This window comes from Rhinopithecus bieti, unplaced genomic scaffold, assembly GCF_001698545.2.
Source record: "Rhinopithecus bieti isolate Rb0 unplaced genomic scaffold, ASM169854v2 scaffold_26532, whole genome shotgun sequence".
Classification (NCBI taxonomy): domain Eukaryota; kingdom Metazoa; phylum Chordata; class Mammalia; order Primates; family Cercopithecidae; genus Rhinopithecus; species Rhinopithecus bieti.
In genome coordinates this window covers 3115464-3138218 of record NW_016812934.1, presented here as the reverse complement: position 1 = coordinate 3138218, position 22755 = coordinate 3115464, and the positions used below count along the sequence as shown (strand labels likewise).

Below are 22755 nucleotides of genomic sequence, written 5' to 3'. Positions count from 1 at the left end.
AGAGGCTGAGTGTGAACTAGTGTAAGAGTGAGAAATTCCTAGGGGCCACAGTTTTGGGGGGTCACACTGTCTTGGATTTTTCAGATCCCTTTCAGGAACCCACCAGGTTTTCACAGTGAGGTTCTGAGCAAGATCTCCTCCTGGCCCTGGCACAGGGAAGGGAAGAGTCACTGCCATGAAGCCCACCCAGAGCCTTCTCCAAAACAAAGGTCTATTCTCCAGGGAAAAGACTTCACCTGTGTACAATTCCAAAACCTTATCTCCCGCAGAGGATAGGAATTCTCCTCACTCCAGCTCCCTCGGCCTTTCCATCTCACTTAAGATGGAAAAGCAGTCCCGTAGTCATCAAGGAACAGGGCTTCAAGGAAATAGATTGGGAAAGCTGCAGCCAGGGATTGACCAAGGACAAGGTAGGTAAAGGCTATGCCATGGGAGGAGGGATAGAAATAATGTGAAGGCCACAGCCTCAAGACACAGGCCCCCCAAATGACTGAGACCTAATCAGAAGATTGTAGAATGCTCTCCTTCCTTTCCCCATACCCTCCCACCACACCAACAGGCTCCAGTGTAATAACCACCAATTACAGCTGAAAGAGGTGCAAGACCCACGCTGCCTCTAAGAAACAGTGTATAGGGACGCCTCAAAGCCAAGAGACAGGACAGAAACAAGGACACTAGAGAAAACTGATCCTCCGGCACCTGCAACTAAAATACAGCCCAACTCCTTGCCAGATTAACATAAATCCTCCTATTAAAGACCTATTTATCACACTTCCTATTACCCAACATAACATGTCCAGCTTTCAACAAAAAATTCCAGGGCATGCCAAAAGGCAAAAAAAAAACAGTCTATACAGAAAAGGCCATCAGCAGAATCAGACTCAGATATGACACAGATGTTAGAATTATCATACAGGGAATGTATTTCATACAAGAACTCTGTTAAGGGCTGTAAGGGAAAAAGTGGGTAGGCGATACCCAAGATGAGATGGACAATCTAAGTAGAGAGATGGAAACTCTAAGAAACAATCTAAAGGAAATGCTAGAAATCAAAAACACAGTAACAGAAGTGAAGAGTGCCTTTGACTGGCTTATTAGTGGGGAGCTGAGTCTCACTCTCAGGTGATAGGGCAGATGGTGCTGGCATTCATCAAGATAGAGATATATAGGGGGAGGAACCGGGCTAGAGCAAAGATGATTTTTGTTTGTTTGTTTGTTTGTTTTTTACCTAAAAGAGATGGTTTCCAAAGTAGATATAGGCCATGAGTGTTAACAAAGAGGTGAGCTGAAAGAAGATATTCAAAAAAAAGGAATAGCCAAGACACCAAAGAGAGGTTGACTAAAATGAGCAGTAGCAAGTGTGCTCCGGATTCGGCATTAGGTGATTGTTGGTCATTAGGGCCAGAGAACTAAAGCCAGGGCAGCTTCCATGGAAATCTAAGTGTCTGGAAATCTTCTGATGGGAGAGAGAAATGACAGCTGACAGCCTGACAGCTAGGGAGGTGACAGCAAAGCTTTCACCAAAAATGCAAGGCTGCTGCCACTAGCTTGGAATTGTCAGGTTTGTCTGCAAGGCCAGGACAGACTCAGTGGGGACTGCCTGCAGATGCGACACACAGGAAGGGGTCATTAGAGGGCAGAACTCGGATTGCAAGGGAAGAGAGGTAAAAGGAAGGGAGAGGGTGTAGACAGGGAGCTCAGGCTCCACTTGCAAAAACTTGGCAGGGTGCTGTGGGGGAAAAGGACAAGAGATTCAGGATGAGAGTTGGAGAGTGTTTCTTAAGATGGAAGAGTTGTGAAACTATTCATACATTGAGCCAAAAAGCAGTTAACATGTGAGTGAGGGAGAGAGAACATATTTATGAAGTAAGGCTTCAAAATTAACTGGTGGGGCTGGCACCCTGAATGCAGGTGGAGGATCCACCCTCAGAAGGAGGGCAACAGGCCACCCCTTCCATTAAAACACATCTTTTCCATAGAAGAGGAGTGAAGGGGGAAAACAAGGTTACAGATATGGATACATTTGCACATAAAGTTGGCAGAAGGAAATTGTAAGAATTCATGTAGGTTGTTGGATCAGGCTATATTACTCTATAGGCCAGTCATTTCCAAACACTGTTTATTTAGTACTTGAGTTGAGCACACCCCCAAATATATGTATATTTATTTATAAGTTTCATGCAAATGTTACTGTCAATTTTTATTTAACTAAAGCTTAATTTCTTTCTACATTTGTATAAAAAGGCATTAAATACTGTACATATCACTTAGCTAAGATTATCACATGCCCTTCCTAGAGGGTACATTCTCCATGTTGAAAGTACTGATCTATGCCAACATTTTTTAAATAGTTATATAGAAGGAACCCTGCCACAAAAACCCAAACTCTTTAATTGTAGGGACAGGGTCTCTCTATGTTGCCCAGGTTGGTCTTGAACTCCTGGATTCAACTGATCCTCTTGTCTCAGCCTCCCAAAGTGTTGGGCATACAGGCATGAGCCACTGTGCCAGCCCCAAACCCTCCTAATTTAGTTTCTAAACAACCCAGACACCCACAATCACCTTGATCTACTTACTAGCATTCATACCCACCTACCTTGGAAACCATATCTTTTGATCCTCCAGCATCCAGTTTGTGCCAAGTAATATTTATTCAGTTTCCCTATCCCAGCTTCTTCCCCAGGCATAGCTCTTTAACTTGGCAAATTCATAAACACTTTTAGAGATTAACATGCTCCCAGTTTAAGCCATGCCCTCCAATGTCTCTTCCCATGTGTTACATCTGCAGGCAGTCCCCACTGAGTCTGTCCTGGCCTTGCAGACAAACCCAACAATTCCAAGCTAGTGGCAGCAGCCCTGCATTTCTGGTGAAAGCTTTGCTGTCACCTCCCTAGCTGTCAGGCTGTCAGCTGTCATTTCACTCTTCCATCAGAGCGATTCCGACTTGCAACCTCCTCTGCCCTCTGCTTCTTAGCTTCTATGGGCTGGGAAACAAGACAACTGGAAAGGCTGAAAATAGAATACTAAACGGGAATCAGTGAAGATTTTAGGAAGTGCTAAGGAGTTTGACTTTAACGCAGGGACAATGAGTCTATTGCTTTGTATCTCAAAGGCTTTTTTCACTTATTGTTTCAGATCAAAGCTGTCTTCCAGACTGACCTCTATATGCAGGAGATGCTACAATATTTATCTTGGGTTTTCTTAAGGCAAATACATACTGGCATTCCCGCATCATAATAAAGCTGCAGTAAACATTACATCGCCCCCTAAGATCTGGGTGAAGGGAACTCGTCTTAACAAAACATATTTTTCATCCCGTATTGGCAAAGTATATTCCTAAAATTAGTATAAATTGCCACAATCTATAACATATTCTCTTTTAAGCTTTTAGTTGGGAGGTGGTCCTAATCCTTTCATCTGTTTTCTCGCTGTACAATATGAACCAATCCACAGAATTGATGTCCACCTTCCAGATGACCCCAACTTAGTGAAACCCAGAGAAGAGTTAAGGAAGCAAATACCTATTTTTCTGATTCCCCAGGAGTGTGCCAGCTACAAGACAGACAGGAGAGTCTAGTAAGTGCTTCATCTGTGCCTGCCATCCTCATTTCCATTATGAGCCGCAAATGGCAAAATCAATGGGGAGAGATGAAACTAGAATATAAGAAGACCTGCAACTGCTACAAATCACTGCTCTACCCTGGGAGGCCTGGGCAGAAACTCCTTGGAGAGTTTCCCTGAGAAAGCCTCTGCTATTCAACCAAAGTATTAAGTTTCTCCTAAAGGACTTTGGTCCCAAGTGACAAATAGGTCCTCAGTGCCTGCTAATCCATCCCAAGGAGGGAATGTCATCCTTTGCACCAAGCTCCTATAAGCCCTTTCTCGGAGAGACCCTTTGCAGAGCAGAACTGCAAAAAAGCAGCGCTGCTCTGCTCTGTGATGGCCAATCAGGTGCTTTCCCGTAAGCCTCCAACCCACAGACCAGGGATCGCACAGGCAGGCAATAGGTGGGTAAGATGGAACTGGGTAAGATGGAACGAGGTGGGGAGGGCTCCCTCAACTCAGGCTTGCTTTGTTCCTTGAGGGAAGCAAGTTTTCTTTTGCAGTCGAGGGAAGGGACTCACTCCTAGACACTGCCTTCCATCTCCCTCGCTTCTGTCACCAGAAGTTTTTTGGAAATATCCAACTCCCTTCTCCCATATTCATTTTAATCCTTCAAAAATGCATTCATTCATTGATTCCAAATATTTAATAAAGCCTTAATATGTGCAGTTATTTTTCCAGGTGCTGAATTCCTGATGCCATGGAGCTTATATTCTAGAGAGAGAACACAAAACCAAATAAATGTATAGCAAAAAAGTCAGGTGCCTTGAAGGAAAACAAACAGGTTAGAAGACAGCAGAGACTTGAAGAATAAGGAGGAACACCCATGGTCAGGTCTGAGAGAAGAGTATTCCAGGCTGCAGGAGAGCTTGTGGACAGGGAGTCTCTGAGGTGGGAGGCAGCTGGGAGCGAAGCTGGAGCAGGAGGGAGGAGGCCAGTGGACCTGAGACAGCAGGCAGGGGAGAGATGAAGTAACGATGATGGGGAGGCAGCCGTGGGCCTAGCTGTGAGGGGCCTTGGAGACCACAGTAAGACACCAGGCTGTGTCTTGAGAGTGACACAAAGCCGCTGGAGTTGAATAAGAGCAATGTCAGGATCACTCTGGCTGCCTGTGAAGAACATACTGGAAGGAGCAAGGGAGGAAGAGACCAAAAAGAGGCTCTTGTAATGGTCCAGGCAAGAAGCAGTTGCGGTATGGACCTGCCTGGGAATGGAGAAGGAGAAGAGAAATTGTTTGAATCAGGACAGGCTAGGAAGGTAGAACTAACAGGATCTGTAGAAAATGAGGTGTGGGTTAAGGGAGCAAGAGAGGAGTCAGGAAAAACTCCAAGGTACTGGGCCTTAAAACAGAGATGGATGGTATCTTCCCAACAGAGACAGGGCAGCCTGAACACAGAGATGGGCGGTGGTCCTCTCAACAGAGATGGGAGGCCTGAGCACAGGGATGAGCGGTGGTCCTCCCAACAGAGATGGGGCAGCCTGAACACAGAGATGAGTGGTGATCCTCTCAACAGAGACAGGGTAGACTGAATGCAGGGAGGGGCAGTGGTCCTCCCAACAGAGACAGGGCAGCCTGAACACAGAGATGGGGGGTGGTCCTCTCAACAGAGATGGGCGGCCTGAGCACAGGGATGAGCGGTGGTCCTCCCAAGAGAAACGGGGCAGCCTGAACACAGAGATGGGCAGTGGTCCTCCCAACAGAGACGGGGCAGCCTGTCCCAACAGAGACGGGGCAGCCTGAACATGGGATGAGCGGTGGTCCTCCCAACAGAGACGGGGCAGCCTGAACACAGGGATCAGCAGTGGTTCCCACAACAGAAAGGAGGCAGCCTGAACACAGGGATGAGCAGTGGCTCCCCTAACAGAGACAGGGCAGCCTGAACACGGGGATAGGAGGTGGTTCTTCCAACGGAGACGGGGCAGCCTGAACACAGAGATGAGCAGTGGTCCTCCCAACAGATTCAGGTTAGACTGAACACGGGGATGGCAGGTGGTCCTCCTAACAGAGACAAGGAAGACACCCTGAGAAGCACAGATAAAGGGAAGGAAAATACAAACCCTAGTTTGGCCTTTGCATTAAAATTCATCAATTACCACTGTTAAGGAAATTGTGGCCATCAGAATTCAGTCACTCTGAAATATATTCATAACATAACACTTTCCCCATTGGGAAGGAAGAAGTGAAGAACAAAGAAGAATATATACTAGGCCCAGCATACTTGTACAAGGTCATGAGACAGAAAGAAGACCAGAAAGAGAGAGACCAACAGGGAGCAACGAGATCAGGTCTGTAACATAGGATCTGACCTTAAAGGCAAATGAATTGTGTGGACAAGTTATTTCACTTTCCTGTGCTTCAGTTTCCTTATCTGCAAAGTGGAACTAATTATAATAGTACCTACCTCACAAAATTAGATGAGTTAAAATTTGCAAAGTTTTTAGAACAGTGCCTGATACACAATAAGGGTTATAGAAATATTTTTTATAAATTTAATGAACAAAATTTTATTTTTTGCCTAAACAATGGGAAGAAATGAAAAAGGGAATAGCTGATTGGATACTACACATTAAATGAAAATAAATGAAACATTTAAATACACTTTTGGGTGATAGATAAAATGGTGATGAAGATTATGTTGTCTATATTTCCAAAGTCACAAAGATAATTATTAATACATTCCTTTTAAGTACACTAAATTATAGCTTAATAACCTAAAGGATCTCAGACCTATAAATTATGTATTTGGAAACCAAAGCTTATATCCATGGTATCTCCCAGTATCTTCACAGGGAGAGTATCTCCAGAGCCCTTCCGTGGATTTTTGTAAATCCTCAAGGCTTTGTTTTCATTCCTACTGTGTACACCTTGGTAAAAATGGAATATTTAAGAGGTAAAAGTGCAAAGGAAGCAGAAATTAATGGTCCCAGAGAGTGAGGTTCTAGTCCCCCTCAATCTCTGATCAGTTGTTCTGAGTAACCTCAGTGTTGGGGGCTCCCTTACCCAGGTGTTAGGGCACCTCATCCAGCCACCACCAGCATGCTCATGTACTCCAGAGATAACACAAGATTACCGCCACTAAGTGCGCATCTTGTTCCTTAGACAGAATGCAATGACGAAAAAGGCAAGATTCCACAGGGCCTTGCTAAAAGCAGTGTAAAGGTAAAGGGAGTTTTCATGAGAAAAATATATTTTGGCTTATGTTTTGGACAGACAACCAGCAGCAGTGTGGCGCTCAGAGATGCGGAGAGGGGTTAAAAGGCTGTCCCTATCATCCAAGCCTGCTGATGAGGACCTGAACTAAATCCTCAGCCATAAGAAAACAGAGAGCAAGATGAATTCTATTGACTTTATAGAGGTAGACCCAACAGAGCTTGGCACTTGTTTGAATATGGGTATGAGGTTTCTAAGTTAGGATGCTGGGGGAATAGCAAAGACGTGAACAGAGGTTCAGAACAGAGACATGGTTCAGAGATGGTAGTTACTGATTTAGAGGTCCATGTGGCATCTCCACATTCTCAAGGAAAGCTCAGGGAACATACATGATGCCTACCTCGAGCTCCACAAGGAAATGCAAGCCAAAGATATCAAGTGGCTTAGCCAAAGCCACCATACCAATTATCATCACAGATAGAAATAAAATCTGTGGTTCCAACTCCAAACACAGTGAACTTTCCACTACAGCATGCTGACTCCATGTTCTGCTCTCCTGTAGGTCACTGTGAACAGTCACTTTGATCATGCAATCCTATTAATAAAACAAAAAAAAAAAGGGAAACATGCTATGTGCAAATTATATAATATTCTATTATACTAACACATTAATTACATTACAAAACCTTAAAAGAACTATACGTTTAAAAGTTGAGATGATATATATTTTTTCTTTACCTCAACGGATCATCTTGTGCGTACCCTGGGGTTGATGCCCCTGCCTCCCTTAGAAGACCACAGCACTGGATGTTGTCCCAGGCAGCCAGTGGAAATAGTGTGGGATTTGGCATCACCTGCATCACCACTGAACAACTTTGTGATTACACTCTTTCTGTTTCTACTCTTACAAATACCACAAACTTAGTGGCTTAAAATAATAAATTTATTATCTCACAATGCCCATGGATCAAAAGTCCAGGCACCACCTGGCTCAGATGATCCTCTGGTAAGAGTCTTAGAGGGCTGAAATCAAGCTGTCAGCAGGGGTGGTTCCTTTCTAGAGGTTCTAGGAGAGAATGTGCTTCTAGGTTCATCCAGGTGGTTGGCAGAATTCAGGGGTTGTTCTTAGCTTCTAGAAGCCATGTTCCCTGACTTGTGGCCCCTTTATCTTCAAAGCCAGCGGCAGTGGATTGAACCCTTCCTACACTTTGAACTTCTCTGACCTCTCCTTCTACCTCATCCCACCAATGGTCACATCATTTCTCTAAGTCTCAACTTCTTCAACAACAAAATGGAAAGAATAAACATCTACCTCAGATGACTGGTTTGAGAATTACATGGAGTAATTGATATGAAAGTATTTGAATATTCTAAAGCAATAGATGTGGGGGAAGGTGGGAACTGGGAGAAATTAAAAAAGAAAAGGAGGGACAAGACATTTCTCTGCACTTAAGATGACCGGTATGATTCTGATAATAGAATAGGTTGAGTGTCAACAGAACACTAAAATTAAGGGAGATATTGCCTATAAAAGCACTTCATGAATACTACAGTGGCATATAACTGTTGAGAATTTTTATAAAATATTATATGCCATATTAAACACAAATTAACCATAAGGCCTTTTTTTTTCTGAAACAGGCTCTTACTTTGTAACCCAGGCTGGAATGCAGTGGCACGACCATGGTTCACTGCGGCCTCAATCTCTCAGGCTCAAGCAAATCTTCCCACCACAATGTCTTGAGTAGCTGGGACTACAGGCATGCACTACCACATCTGGCTGATCTTTTTAAATTTTTAATAGAGACAATGTTTCACTATGTTGCCCAAGCTGTTCTCAAACTCCTGAGCTCAAGAAATCCCACCCACCTCAGCCCTGTAAAGTGCTAGCCCTCACTGTAAAGTGCTAGCATTACAGGTGTGAGCCACTGTGCCTGACCAATCTTTAGGCTTCTTGAAATTTAGTCTGTACCCACAAAAAAACTCATGATTTAAAATATTTATAAGTAAAAACAGAATGTAAGCTAGCATAATACCATAGAGCATATAAATATCCAAATACCATTTGATGACAATGATTATGCCCTGGGCTGTACAGATATTGTCATGGGACCTGAAGTAGTCAGGGTTCTCCAGAGAAATGGAATCAATAGGATACACATAAATTTAAAGAAAGAGATTTATGATGAGGGATTGGCTCACCTGATGATGGAGATAGAGAAGTTCCATGATCTGCTGTCTGCAGTCTGGAGACCCAGAAAAGCCAGTAGTGTAATTCCAAGCCCAAAGGCTTGAGGACAAGGGGAGTCAATGGTGAAACTCCCAGTGTCCACGCCCAAAGGCCCGAGAACCAGGATATCCAAGGGCAGGAGAAGATGGCTGTCCCAGTTCAAGCAGAGAGCAAATTCCCCTTTCCTCTGCCTTTTCTGTTGGGGCCTTCAACGGACTGGAGGATGCCTGCCCACATTGGTGAGGGTGATCTGTACTCAGTCCAGCAATGCAAATGCTAATCTCTTCCAGAGAGATCCTCTCAAACACACTCAGAAATAAATTTTACCTGATATCTGAGTATTCCTTAGCACAGTCAAGCTGACACAGAAAATTAACCATCACAGGGTCAGTTACTTAAGTTCATTCCTCATCTGTAAAATGGGAATAATAACGGCACCTACCTTAAAATTATTGTGAGGATTAAATAAGAGTATATGTAGAATACTCAAAACAATGCCAGGCTGATAAATATTATCTATTATTTTATCATTGAATTGAGAAGAATTATGTTATGATCATAAGGCCAAAAATATGACAACAAATCATCTACTTCTAGCTCACAGCCCTTCTTAAGACAATGAAAAGACTCATGTCTCCCAAAAGCTACTGTGCAAGAGAATAAATAAGAATAAAAATATATCGTTCAGGTCACAGTAAGAAAGAGGTATTTTAGCTATTTGACCCAGCAATCCCATTAGTGGGCATATACCTGAAGGATTATAAATCATTCTACTATAAAGACACATGCACACATATGTTTATTGCAGCACTGTTCACAATAGCAAAGACTTGGAACCAACCCAAATGCCCAGCAATGATAGACTGAATAAAGAAAATGTGGCACATGCACAACATGCAATACTATGCAGCTATAAAAAAGGATGAGTTCATGTCCTTTGCAGGGACACAGATTAAGCTAGAAACCACCATTCACAGCAAACTAACACAAGAACAGAAAACCAAACACCACCATGTTCTCACTCCTAAGTGGGAGCTGAACAATGAGAACATATGGGCACAGGGAGGGAACATCACACACTGGGGCCTGTCAGAGGTTTGGGGGGCTAGGAGAGGGATAGCATTAGGAGAAATACCTAATGTAGATGATGGGTTAATGGGTGCAGCAAACCGCCATGGCACGCGTATACCTATGTAACAAACCTGCATGTCCTGCACATGTATCCCAGAACTTAAAGTTTAATAAAAAATAAAAATAAAGAAACAGGTATTTTACCCATTATGTCCTCTAACCTGATTCTGTCTTTTTATAGCTTGCAGGACACAGAGCAATGATTTAGCTAAAAGCAAGGATTATGTGAATTTGCAGCTTCAGCGACTAGCAGTTCTGGAAGATGCTTCCAGCAGGTGCACCCTCATCCTGAGAAGATTTAGTCAGGGCATGGTTGCCTAGATTGTTGACACCTGGTGTTTATTACAGCAAATTTCCAACTACAGTAATGCCAAAAGAGAAGACTGGAGTTAGGCAAATGCATTACACTGTGGATATGCATAGACCCCACATTTTCGAGCTGCACAGCACACGTTCAAGTAGTACCCGCACCACTGCAACTCCGTCCAGTCCTCAGGGGGCATATAAGTTCAAGATGCTCTGAACTTACATGCCCCCCGAGAGACCTGTTGAGAAACTAAAAGGAAGTTAAAAGAGAGATTTAAAATATCAAATGCCTTACTACTTGTTGTGTTACTGTTTAACGGATGTGGATGTAATTTAAAATGAAAATCAAAAGACTTTTCCCTTCACTATGACAGGCTCTGGGGAAATTCTTAAATAGAAAACATGAAGCAAACCCACATAAAGAGCCTAAGAGAAAAATGATATAAAGAAAACACCAAACCGAAGTTCAGTGAAAGAAGAAAAACTGTAAGGAAACAACAATGAGATTTTATAGAATGGCTGTAATTGAGAGAAGAAAGGCAATTTGAAAAACCTTGGTTATTTCTTCATAGAACAAACATTTATTAAACATGTACTATGTGTCAAGCACTACGCTAGGAGTTCTGAAAGAGCTCACCTAGTGGAGGAGACAGAAAACAGGCAATTACAAAACAGAAAGCGAAATTTTGTGACAAGGATAAGTAAAAACAGGATGATGTGGAAAGGGTCGGGGGTGGAAGAACACTGTCAAACCCATTTTGTATTGCTATAATAGAATGGCACAGACTGGGTAATTGATAATGAACAGAAATGTATTGACTCACAGTTCTGGAGGCTGTGAAGTCCAAGATCAAGGGGCCAGCATCTGGTGGGGGTGTCTGTTGCATCATCCCACGGCAGAAGGCAAAAGGGGAAGAGAGAGCAAGAGATCAAACTCCCAGCCTCAAGCCTTTTATAATCAGCATTAATTCATTCCTGAAGGCAGAGCCCTGGTGGCCTAGACACCTCCCATTAGACCCCACATCCCAACAGTGTTGCATTGGGGATTCAGTTTTCAGCACATGCTTTTGGGAGCACACATTCAAACTATGGCAGGCACCTAGCTCTGTGGACTCACAGAAGCAAGAAGATTAACTCAAAAAAGCAAAGGACGGTAAATGGAAAAGGGAGATAGATAGAGCTGTGTCTTCTAGACCAGGTGCAGCCATTCCTTGCTGCTGGGACCTGGAATAAGTCACTCCTCTTACTTCGCCCATACTTCAAAGAAGGTTCTTCGGCTATGTGATTAGCCTGGGAACTCTATGAACCCTATGAGTGGACAGTCATCCTTGACTCCTCTCGTTCTTCATACTTCACCTTCGATCTGTCAGAAATACCTATTGGTGCTACGTTCAAAATATATATCCAGGATCTGTCCCCTATCCCTATTTCCATCCATCACTATCACCATGGTGCGGCCTGAGCCAACATCACCTCTCATCTGAATCCATGCAATGGGCTCCTAACAAGTCTGCTTCTGCACTCCATTATCAAGAGCAGCTAGAACAACTCTATTCTCTTGAGCATGGTGTTTATCTGTTCAGAATACGACAATGGCTCCCTATTGCACTTGCGCTAAACGAACCATGCATGATCTCTATCCTATCCCCACCTCATCTTTTCTTCTTTTTCTTCTTCTTTTTTTCTTTCTTTTTTTTTTTTTTTTTTTTTTTTTTTGATGGAATCTTGCTCTGTCCCCCAGGCTGGAGTGCAGTGGCATGATCTTGGCTCACTGCAACCTCTGCCTCCCAGGTTCAAACAACTCTCCCTCCTCAACCTCCTGAGCAGCTGGGATTACAGGCACACACCACCATGCCTGGCTAATTTTTGTATTTTTTTAGTAGAGATGGAGTTTCATCATGTTGACCAGGCTGGTCTCAAACTCCTGACCTTGTGATTCACCAGCCTCGGCCTCCCAACGTGCTGGGATTACAGGCATGAGCCACCAGGCCCGGCCCCTCACCTCATCTTCTGCTCCACACATACACACTACTCTCTGCTCACTAGGACACTGGGGAATTAGAATAAGAAAGCAACCAGATCATGGGACCTGCTGAAAGGAGCCCTCAACACTCCCTCTTCCACCCAGTTCACTCACTGTACAACTTCAAAAACAAGAAGGGAAAAGGCCAAGGCCCTAGCAAAGCCAGCACATTAGACAGCATGAATGGAGACAGTACTACCATGGATGTCTGAAACAGGATCCCTATGTTGATTTTGCCACTATTATGTGACCTAAGCCTCGGTTGTCTTATTTATAAGAGGAATGGTTAGGTTAGACCAAGAGGCAAACCTCTGCACTCAGGCCAAATCCCTACCACTTCCTGGTTTTGTAAATAAAGTTTTGTTACAACACAATCATGTCCACTCATTTCCATACTGTTTACAGCTGCTTAAGTGCTACCACAGCAGAGTTGGGTAGTGATGATAGAGCCCCCTGTGGTTCACAAAGCCTGAAATATTTACTATCTGGCCCTTTACAGAAAAAATTTGCCAACCCTCTAGACCACAGGAATGTAAGAGCCAAAAAAATAGAGACTGTGTTTTGTTCACCACCATGTCCCCAGCATGTAGAACTGTCCCTGTCACATAGTAGATATTCAATAAATATTTGAATAATTCAGAGGTTTTCAAGCTGCTTCACTGAGTCCTCAAGTAGATCAAATAATAATAGCAGTAGCTGATAGAAAGTACCAAATGCAAAACATTATTCTAAGCTTAACTTATATTAAGTCCTTCCTTTAATGCTCAGGAAAACCCTATGAGGTAGCTTCTATTGTTATCATCCCCAACATAAGATGGATAAACTGATCCACAAAGAGGTTAAATGACTTGCCCAGTTCCATACGGAGGAAAAACTTGGGACCCAAACCCAAGCAGTCTGACACCACAATTTATTCTTTTAACCATTGCACCACACTGCCTCTCAACTACCCAGAGATACTAAAGTGGCTACTATTTTATCTGTTTCATATGTTGGCTTCCACATACACGTTTCTGTAAAGAAGGAATATATGGATTTTCAAAAGTATGAAAACTACTGAACTCAATCTAATTAAGTCACTTCCATCTTTACGTTCTAAAATCTCCTTCTAACAAGAGCTACTCTAAAGAAAAAATTTAATGAAATTACAACCCACATCCCTGACCTTCTCTCTTCTCTTCGCATCCCAAAAGACAACCTTGCAAGGGTCCACTACAGGAGACTCACCCCCAACTGCAGAAAAGGAGAAGGCTAATTTTCTCTGAAAGAAAGAGTAGCTCAAAAAAAAATCAATTGCAACTTTTATGTCCATTGTGCTTTCCAAAAAAATATAGAAAGAAACAGAATCAAAGGAATTCAAAATCTAATCTAATTTTAATTGCTTCACTTTTGCAAAAGCTTAGAGGATGAGCTGGAAAGGTGACGACATATGCAGAATCCCAAAGATCAGCTCTGCAATTCCAAGGCTGCTGCTCTAAGCCCTGAACTGCTCTTACTCTTCAGCATTTGAGCACGTGTTTTCCAACACACAGACATCAATAAGTCAGGCCAAGGATAATCTCTAGGTCATTAATTAAACCCTGTGTACAGGCATGTACACGATATCATCATACATAGCATACGGAGCCATAAACACTATGTGGAACCAGCAACTATAAATTATGAGTGGATAATTCCCTTGGGCTTCATAAACCATAAAAATGAAGCTCAAGTGGTTTGTGTAGTCATTTGAATCCCAGAAGGAAATACAGCACCGCGATTCAAAAGTTGCTTATTGTTTATTTTTACATAATGGATGGATCCTACTTCTCAATTCACACGTGCCCTCCTCCCACTGGGGCCATCCATCCGCACACTGACTTGCCCTGTCAGCCATCCCCTCCCAGCCTGACCCACTGCAAAGCTTTCCCCTCTGAACAGAAAAGGTCCCTCCATGGCAGGACAGAAACAGCAGCCTGATGGGAGTTTTGGTCTGCTTGTCATCTCATTAGCAAATTTTAATAATTCACGAGAGCAATGTAATTTTTGTGAATAATCAATAGCTTTTTGCATGGAATGCAGCATATTTAACATGCCATGTATTATGACACACAGACTTGGAAAAACAATGAGAATTGAGCACTGATTTCTTTGTTAAAGTATTATTTTAAATCATTTCTTTCCATTCCCCTGTCCTCAAAGTCCTCAAGTCTCCATTCGGAACAAGTCTATCCTTTCCCTGAACTCTACACATTTATCCACTTATTAACCTAACTATGAGAAATCAAATATTTAATGATCATTGGCTATGTGCTTAGAAATGTGCAGTAATCAGAAGGAAGTTTTCTTCTCTCAAGAGTGTGCGATCTAGTAGAAGAAATAAAATGAAATAAAGATACTTGGCAGGGGAAAGAGCATGAGAATTGGAGTCAGGTGAAGCAAGGGTGCATTTGATTTCTGCTGTTTCTGAACTCGTTGTATCAGATATGCCACTTAGTTTCTCTGATAGTGATTTTCTCATCTGAATAAATGAAAATGGTAACATTTGCCTTTCTGGGTTGCAGTGAGAGTTGATGAAACATGCCTCTTACTAGCTATGTGTCCTTGGGAGCATTGCACAACTCCCCAGTGCGTCCACTTTCTCCTCTGGGGATAATAAGTGTTCATCTCATGAGGTTATTCTGAGGATTGGATGTGTTACTACATGTAAAGCCTTGAGAACAGTGCCTAGTACACAGTAAGTGCTCAGTGTTAGTGGCTTTGGTTGTTGCTGTACATGAAGTGCCTATTCTTTAGCACTTAGTAGGTGTCCAATAGCATTATAAAATAATATCAGCAATAAATGAGACAATTAATGATTTCATACCAAATTCTTAGCAGAGACGAGGTCTCGCTTTGTTGCTCAGGCTGGTCTCAAATTCCTGGGCTCAAGCGATCCTTCTGCCTTGCCCTCCCAAAGTGCTGGGATTACAGCTGTAAGCCATCACTTCTGGCCTGAAAAATATTTCAAAAGCTTAAAAACACCCCCAAAAAAGTGAAGGCAGGGACTCAAACAGGTATGTGTACACCTATGTTTACAGATGAATAGATAAATAAATGGTGGTACGTACAATGAAATATTATTCAGTCTTGAAAATGAAGGAAATTCTGCAACATAGACGAACCTTGCTGTTATTAACATAGATGAACCTTGAAGACATTATGCTAAGTGAAAGAAGCCAGTCACAAAATAGCAAATATATGTTTCCACTCACAGGAGGTACCTAGAGTAGTCATAGAGACAGAAAGGAGAACCGTAGTTGCCAGGGACTGGGAGAAGGGGGAAACAGCAAGTTCTTTTTTAATGGGTATAGAGCTTCAGTTGCGGAAGATAAAGAAGTGCTTGATATGGACAGTGGTCAAGGTTGTAAAATATTGTGGCTGTACTTGATGCCACTGAACTGTACACCTTAAAATGATTACAATAATATCTTTTATCATATATAAATTTTATTATCCAAAACAAATTTTAGAAACAGAAGTACTGTAAAGACGATCATGGAAATTTAGGCAGGCTGTTTAGAGCAGGTGGCTTGAGAATCACACCTTGAAAGACTGGAAGATCTGGGAAAATGGCACATTCCTATTGAGGGAAACCTGACTGAGGTCCCAGGCGCCAGATAGGAGCAAGGTGGCAGGGGAGGGCCTGGTGGGAGCTGAGGTCTTCTGCTGGGAAGATAAGAACCATGGTCTGCCCAGCCAGGCTCCAGCCACCCCTCTTTCCCACAGTTCTCACTTGCAGCCCCTCCTATTCAAGTCATCCTGAGCTAACCTATAAATCATGCCAGCTCTCTATTCAGTGGCCTTTTATCTCTCTTCATGTACTTCCTTTTTCTTGGAAAAATCCCTTTTATCTGATGAATTCCACTCCTTCAAGACAAAGTTCTAAGGGCACCTCCTTCGCAAAGCCTTCCCTGATTCTGGAACTTCTTCCTATATTACTTATCTCTTTTCTCAACAAAAATCGATGCTCATCAAAAGTGAGGCTTGCAGCCAGGCACAGTGGCTCACGCCTGTTATCCCAGCACTTTGGAAAGCTGAGGCGGGTGGGTGATCACCTGAGGCCAGGAGTTAGAAACCAACCCGGGCAACTTGGTGAAACCCTGTCTCTACCAAAAATACAAAAATTAGCCGAACGTGGTGGCATGCACCTGTAGTCCCAGCTACTTTGGCGGCTGAGGCAGGAGGATCACTTGAGCCTGGGAGATCAAGGCTGCAATGAGCTGTGATCACGCCACCGCACACCAGCCTACACAACATAGCAAGACCCCCTCTCAAAAAAAAAGAAAGTAAAAAAAGTGAGGCTTTTTTTTTTTTTTTTGAGACAGAGCCTCGCTCTGTCACCCAGGTTGGAGTGCAATGTTGCGATCTCAGCTCACTGCAGCCTCCACCTCCCGGGTTCAAGCAATTCTCCTGCTTCGGCATCCCGAGTAGCTTGGATTACAGGCACCCACCACCACACCCAGCCAATTTTTGTCTTTTACTAGAGACGGAGTTTGATCATGTTGGCCAGGCTGGTCTCGAACTCTTGAGCTCAGATGATCCACCCGCCTCAGCCTCCCAAAGTACTGGGATTATAGGCGTGAGCCACTGCACCCGGCCAAGGCTTGTATCCTATATTCGCATCCACCATGCCTGATGCATTGTTGATTCTCAGTAAGTGCATGTGGAAGAGACGCATCATGGAGAAGCCAAATATTAGAGTTGAGACTTGATGCACTGGATACCAGTTAATTTAGGGAAGATGATGATATGATGAGGTTGGAGGAAAGATAAATCCAAAAACAAATACTTAGAGTGAACTGGAAGGGAAAGAGACTGAGGTTGAGGAAGCAATTTAGGAGGATCATGCCTGAGTCCAGTCAAGAAGTTATGAGGACCTAGATTATGTAATTATGCTGAGAATGCAGATAAATATTTAGAAAGAAGCCTCCTACACTTAGTAAATGATTGTGAAAAGTTGATAGCAGGGATAGATTTTTTAATGGAGTAAAACGTGTGCTGTAGGTGGCTGAAATTAGATGGTCTCATCATTTAAGGTCTAAGGATTTGCAGGATAAAGATTGATAACAGTTCTAGTTTGAGTGAAACTTGGCTTCTGTTTCTAGAAAGAAGGAAGTACACAACACAAGAGCAGAGGTTGGAGGTCTTGGCTGAACAAACACACATGATTTTCTAGGCTGCCACTCTCTCAATCTATTACATGCCCCTTTTCTTTCTTTTCCCACCTGTGAAGGGTCCTGACTTCACCAAACAAAGAGGCTATTTTTCACAGCTAATCCATTACCAAGACAAAACTTAAAAAAAAAAAAAGACAATAAGCTTAATTATATACAACATTCAATTGGAGGAAAGTGATTGAAATTTCCACTTAATGAACTTAACATCTTTCTTTGAGGGAAAGAGTAACCTAGTATAAACATCAGAAGGATGACTTTTAAGACCCCTGTGTAACTTTAAACAAAGGGAGACATGTCTCTTACCTAACTTTTCCCCACTGCACTGTGCCTATGGGTCAAGACTAACTTTGGCCTTTTGCCGCCCAAACCGGACTGACCAGAAAAAGTCCAAAGCTCAGAGGACTAATATATGCTAACAGCAATAATCCAAGGTGCCTTCTAGTTTCTCTTAAGGAACATTTATTATTATACCACTATACATACTACGACTTTGAGGAGAAATTTTGGCTTCAGCTAATGGGAAACTCCTGCAGTAAATATACATTGGTAGGGAGCTCAGTAACGTCAGAGAATCCTGATGGGGCTTAAGGAGGCTCTCATCCATGCCGCCAGGAGATAACTGCCTGGTTGTTATCATCCTCCCAGACGCAAGGGAGAAAACTGAGCCCCATTCAGCAGGCTTTCACACTCAAGTGTAGCCTGATTCCCACAGACAGTACTACTAGTTCAATGTTATTGAGTGCCCTCAGAACACAGAAAGGATACCTACCCATGGTCACAAAGCTATGGGAAAATAAGCAGAATGGTTTAACAATTAAATCAGTGCTATGTCAATGTTAGTCTTCCTTAGGGAAAAGTTATTTCTCAGACAATCAACATATAATTTTAGATGGGTGGGCTACCCGCCGACTGATAATAGAGATTTTCGCAAAATTCAAGTCATAAAACTCCAGGAAATGAAATAAAAAGGCAAGGTAAATCACCATCAGTTTATTTATGTTATTCATACCATTCTAATTGCAAAACTCGATCTAAAGATGATAATCCCAGCAGGGTTACAAAGGTTCCATCTCAGTGCTCCCCACTGTGTCCAAAGGCACATGTGCTCAAACAAGCATTCCCTCCGCACACAAAGAGCAGCTCAGCTAGTCTCCCTAGAAGACAACAAACACAGAGGGCTTCTTCCCCTCCCCGGCCTGGATTAATAACAGCCTAGACATTAGCCTCAGGACTTTACACAAGCCTAGGAGAGCATTGCCCAATTGCTCTCTCCCAGAAAATACAAACAAGACTCATAGAATGTAATTCTAGAAAAGACTCATTGGTTTCCAAATGCCAGTCCTAGGACCCATGACCATATAAAAGGACTCTTTTTATCAGCCCAAGAAAAGCAAGAAAAATAAGGACAATGTGATGAGTTTTCCAGAAGGTAGACTTTTTGAATTCAAAGGACCGTCTTTTTTCTGATAATAAATGCTTTTCATATTTTATGTATTTGAATGTCATTTTATGTATAAAATGAAGATAATACACTAGGTTGTTTATGTCCTTACCAAATACAATTTGTCAATTCAAACATTGCTCTTGCGTGTGACTAGTTGGTGAGATTTAAAAGACTGGGAACCACTTGTTTTGTCCAGCTCTCTTTTTTTATTTCTTCATTTTTAAAAAACTTTTGGGGCCAGCCAGGGCAACATAGTGAGACTCCACCTCTACAAATAAATAAATTAGCTGGCATGGTGGTGCACACCTATAGTGCTGAGGTGGGAGGATCACTTGAGCCCAGAAGGTCGAGGCTGCAGTGACCCATGATCACACCACTGTGCTCCAGCCTGGGTCAAGGATGGAGACCCTTTCTCAAAAAAAAGGGGGGTCCCTGAGTAAAGAGAGTTGAGCTAGTAACACTCCTGGGCCCACAGCACTCTGTTGTCATCAGTGAACACAATGCTCCCTCTCCTATATTATATTTCCCCTTCATCTCTGATCCACACTCTATTCCACTCATCCGCATAAGTCCTGATCCACACTCTATTCCATTCACCCGTGTAAGTATCCACTTCATAGTGATGAATGGAAAAGATATGCAACAGTCTATGTACGTTGTAAGCATATTTACATGCAAAAAGCATAATGTATTTTTATGCATCCATACAAATCCAAGCACCTATGTCAGCTCTCTCATTTTAAGAATGAAGCAACTGAGGATCAGGGAAGTCAACTGACTTATCCATGGACACAAGAAGGTCAGGTCAAAGCTGACCTAAAACCTAAGCCATCTTGTACTCTCTGTTTTTCAATAAGATCTTTGGCTATTTCCCTAAATAAAAACACAAACATACACACTTTTTTAAAAGATGGAAAAAAATGAAAGTAATCGCAAACATTCATGAAAATATCTGTAAAATCCCAAAGCAAAAACTATAAGTCTAGATATTTCTAAAAGATTCTGACAGTCACTTGAAAGATCTTATGGACTTGCTCAATCCAGGATATTGTAAGTTAGGCATATTATTTTTTTCCCATTTATTTATCTAACACTAAATAAAGCATATATTATTTATCCAATTGAAGATTAAGTATATTAATAATGGCAACTTTTACCTTTTTCATGTAGTGCTTTTTTATTATTATTATACTTTAAGTTCTAGGGTACATGTGCACAACGTGCAGGTTTGTTACATATATATACATGCGCCATGTTGGTGTGCTGCACCCTAACTCATTATTTATATTAGGTATATCTCCTAATGCTATCCCTCCCGCCTCCCCCTCCCCACAATAGGACCCGGTGTGTGATACTCCCCTTCCTGTGTCCAGGTGATCTCATTGTTCAATTCCCACCTATGAGTGAGAACATGCAGTATTTGGTTTTCTGTTGATAGTTTGCTGAGAATGATGGTTTCCAGCTTCTTCCATGTCCCTACAAAGACATGAACCTCATCCTGTTTTATGGCTGGCGCATAGTACTGATCCATGGTGTATATGTGCCACATTTTCTTAATCCAGTCGTCACATTGATGGACAATTTGGAGTTGAATTCCAAGTCTTTGCTATTGTGGAATGTAGTGCCACAATAAACATACGTGTGCACGGTGTCTTTTATAGCAGCATGACTTATATCCTTTGGGTATATCCCCAGTAATGGGATGCTTGGTCAAATGGTAATTTCTAGTTCTAGATCCTTGAGGAATCGCCACACTGGTTTTCCACAATGGTTGAACCAGTTTTTACAGTCCCACCAACGTGTAAAAGTGTTCCTATTTCTCCACATCCCTCATCAGCCATCTGTTGGTTTTCCCTGAGTTTTTAATGATTGCATTCTAACTGGTGTGAGATGGTAATCTCATTGTGGATTTTGATTTGCATTTCTCTGATGGCGAGTGATGATGAGCATTTTTTCATGTGTCTGTTGACTGAAGGAAGGAAAGAAGGGAGGGAGGGAAGGAGGAACCTGCTGGAATAAAGTTATTTTCCCAAGACAAAAATATGTCACAAAACAGGAAAGTCAAACCTAGACAATAGCAAAAAAAAAACTACTGCACTGAGTTAAAAGTCATTCTATAGATAGAATTAAATATATCAATCAGAATTAATGAGGAGTTTCTTTCCATCTACTTTATCCCAAGTAACAGTACACAAAATATATATATATGTATATGTATGTATGTGTGCACATGTGCATGTATGCACACATTCCAGTTTTCTCTATGCTATAGTCAGAGTCCAAAGCAAAACATTGGAGTTATCCTTCATATTTCATACCTACTAAGATCTACTAGTTCTGTGACCTTGAGTAAGTTATTTGTGGCCCTAACAGTAACTTAGTATCTCTGAACTTCAATTTCCTTATCTATTAAAAAAAATTATCCTGGCACAGTAGTACATGTCTGTAGTCCCAGCTATTCAGAAGGCCAAGGTGGGAGGATCGCTTGAGCCTAGGATTTCAAGATTATAGTGAGCTGTGATCATTCCACTATACTACAGCCTGGGTGACAGAGCAAGATTCTGCCTCTTTAAAAAAAAAAAAAAAAAAAAAAAAGATTATAGTTATTCCCAGCTCATGAGTCATTGTGAGGATCATATGAGATAATGCTGGCCCAGTGCTGGCATGTAGTTAAGATTTTAAGTGCTAGCCATCATCATCATCATTGCTGTTACTGTTATCACCATCATTGTCATCATCATCAGGCTACAGTTAGAACCTAGACTACCAAAGAGAGTGGTGTGTTTGAGAAAAACGCTCCAGGGAAATTCTTCTCCATGGCTTCCTGCTCTCTGCTACCCTGTCTTGAGACAGATAAATTCTCCAAGTATTTAGGCTGGTTCCTGTCTCAAAGAGAAGTGCCGAATCCTTGGGAGAATGTCTGTAGACATGCCACAGTGATTCATATAATGCTCCCTAAGAATATCACTGGGGATGCTACTGAATTTACAAAGTCAGCAAGTCACTCCAGTTATCAGTGGACAATCTCTGTTAAGTGTGGCTCATATATAACTCACCATACTAGAGTCAATAGCCTACACCAAAAAAAATACAAGGCATGGGCTGTGTTCTCAAAGACATTAGAAACCACCTGCACAAGTTAGGAACATAAGATACATACTTAACTAGTAGTACATAGCAACATAAAGTAAACATGTGCTACACTGTGATTAGTCAGGAAGTGCTCTCCAACGTAGACAGAACTCAAGATTAACCTTGAAGGAGCCAAAAAAAGGCACTGGTAGGAGCTACACGACCCTTATCTCACTTAATCCTCATACCAACACTTCAAAGATGATACACTTATCCACATTTTACACATGACAAAAGTGAGGAGCAGACATGTAAATCACCTGCCTACAGAGACACTAATGAGAACTAGAATAGTGACTCAAAGCTAGGGTTTTCACCCCAGCCTCCAACTATGTCATCCTGGGGACACTTCAGTCATCACCTTGAGTAAATTACACCAGTGTCTAATAATAGCAAGTACAGTTTGCACATGGTCTCTTCTTCCTCAAGTTTGTTCTTGTCTTTCGAATAGACTAGTATTGACCTAATGTCTAAGAATATCAAAAGAATAAATGCAGCAAATGTTGTAGAAGACCATTAAGAAAGATTGGTTATTAC

The 22755-nt window shown here is 42.1% G+C and overlaps 1 pseudogene; it reads left to right on the top strand.

The window, feature by feature from the left end:
- Positions 1 to 322: 322 nt before the first annotated feature.
- The window catches only part of LOC108512173 (zinc finger protein 317-like), a 50016-nt pseudogene continuing 27583 nt past the window's right edge, over positions 323 to 22755 (top strand).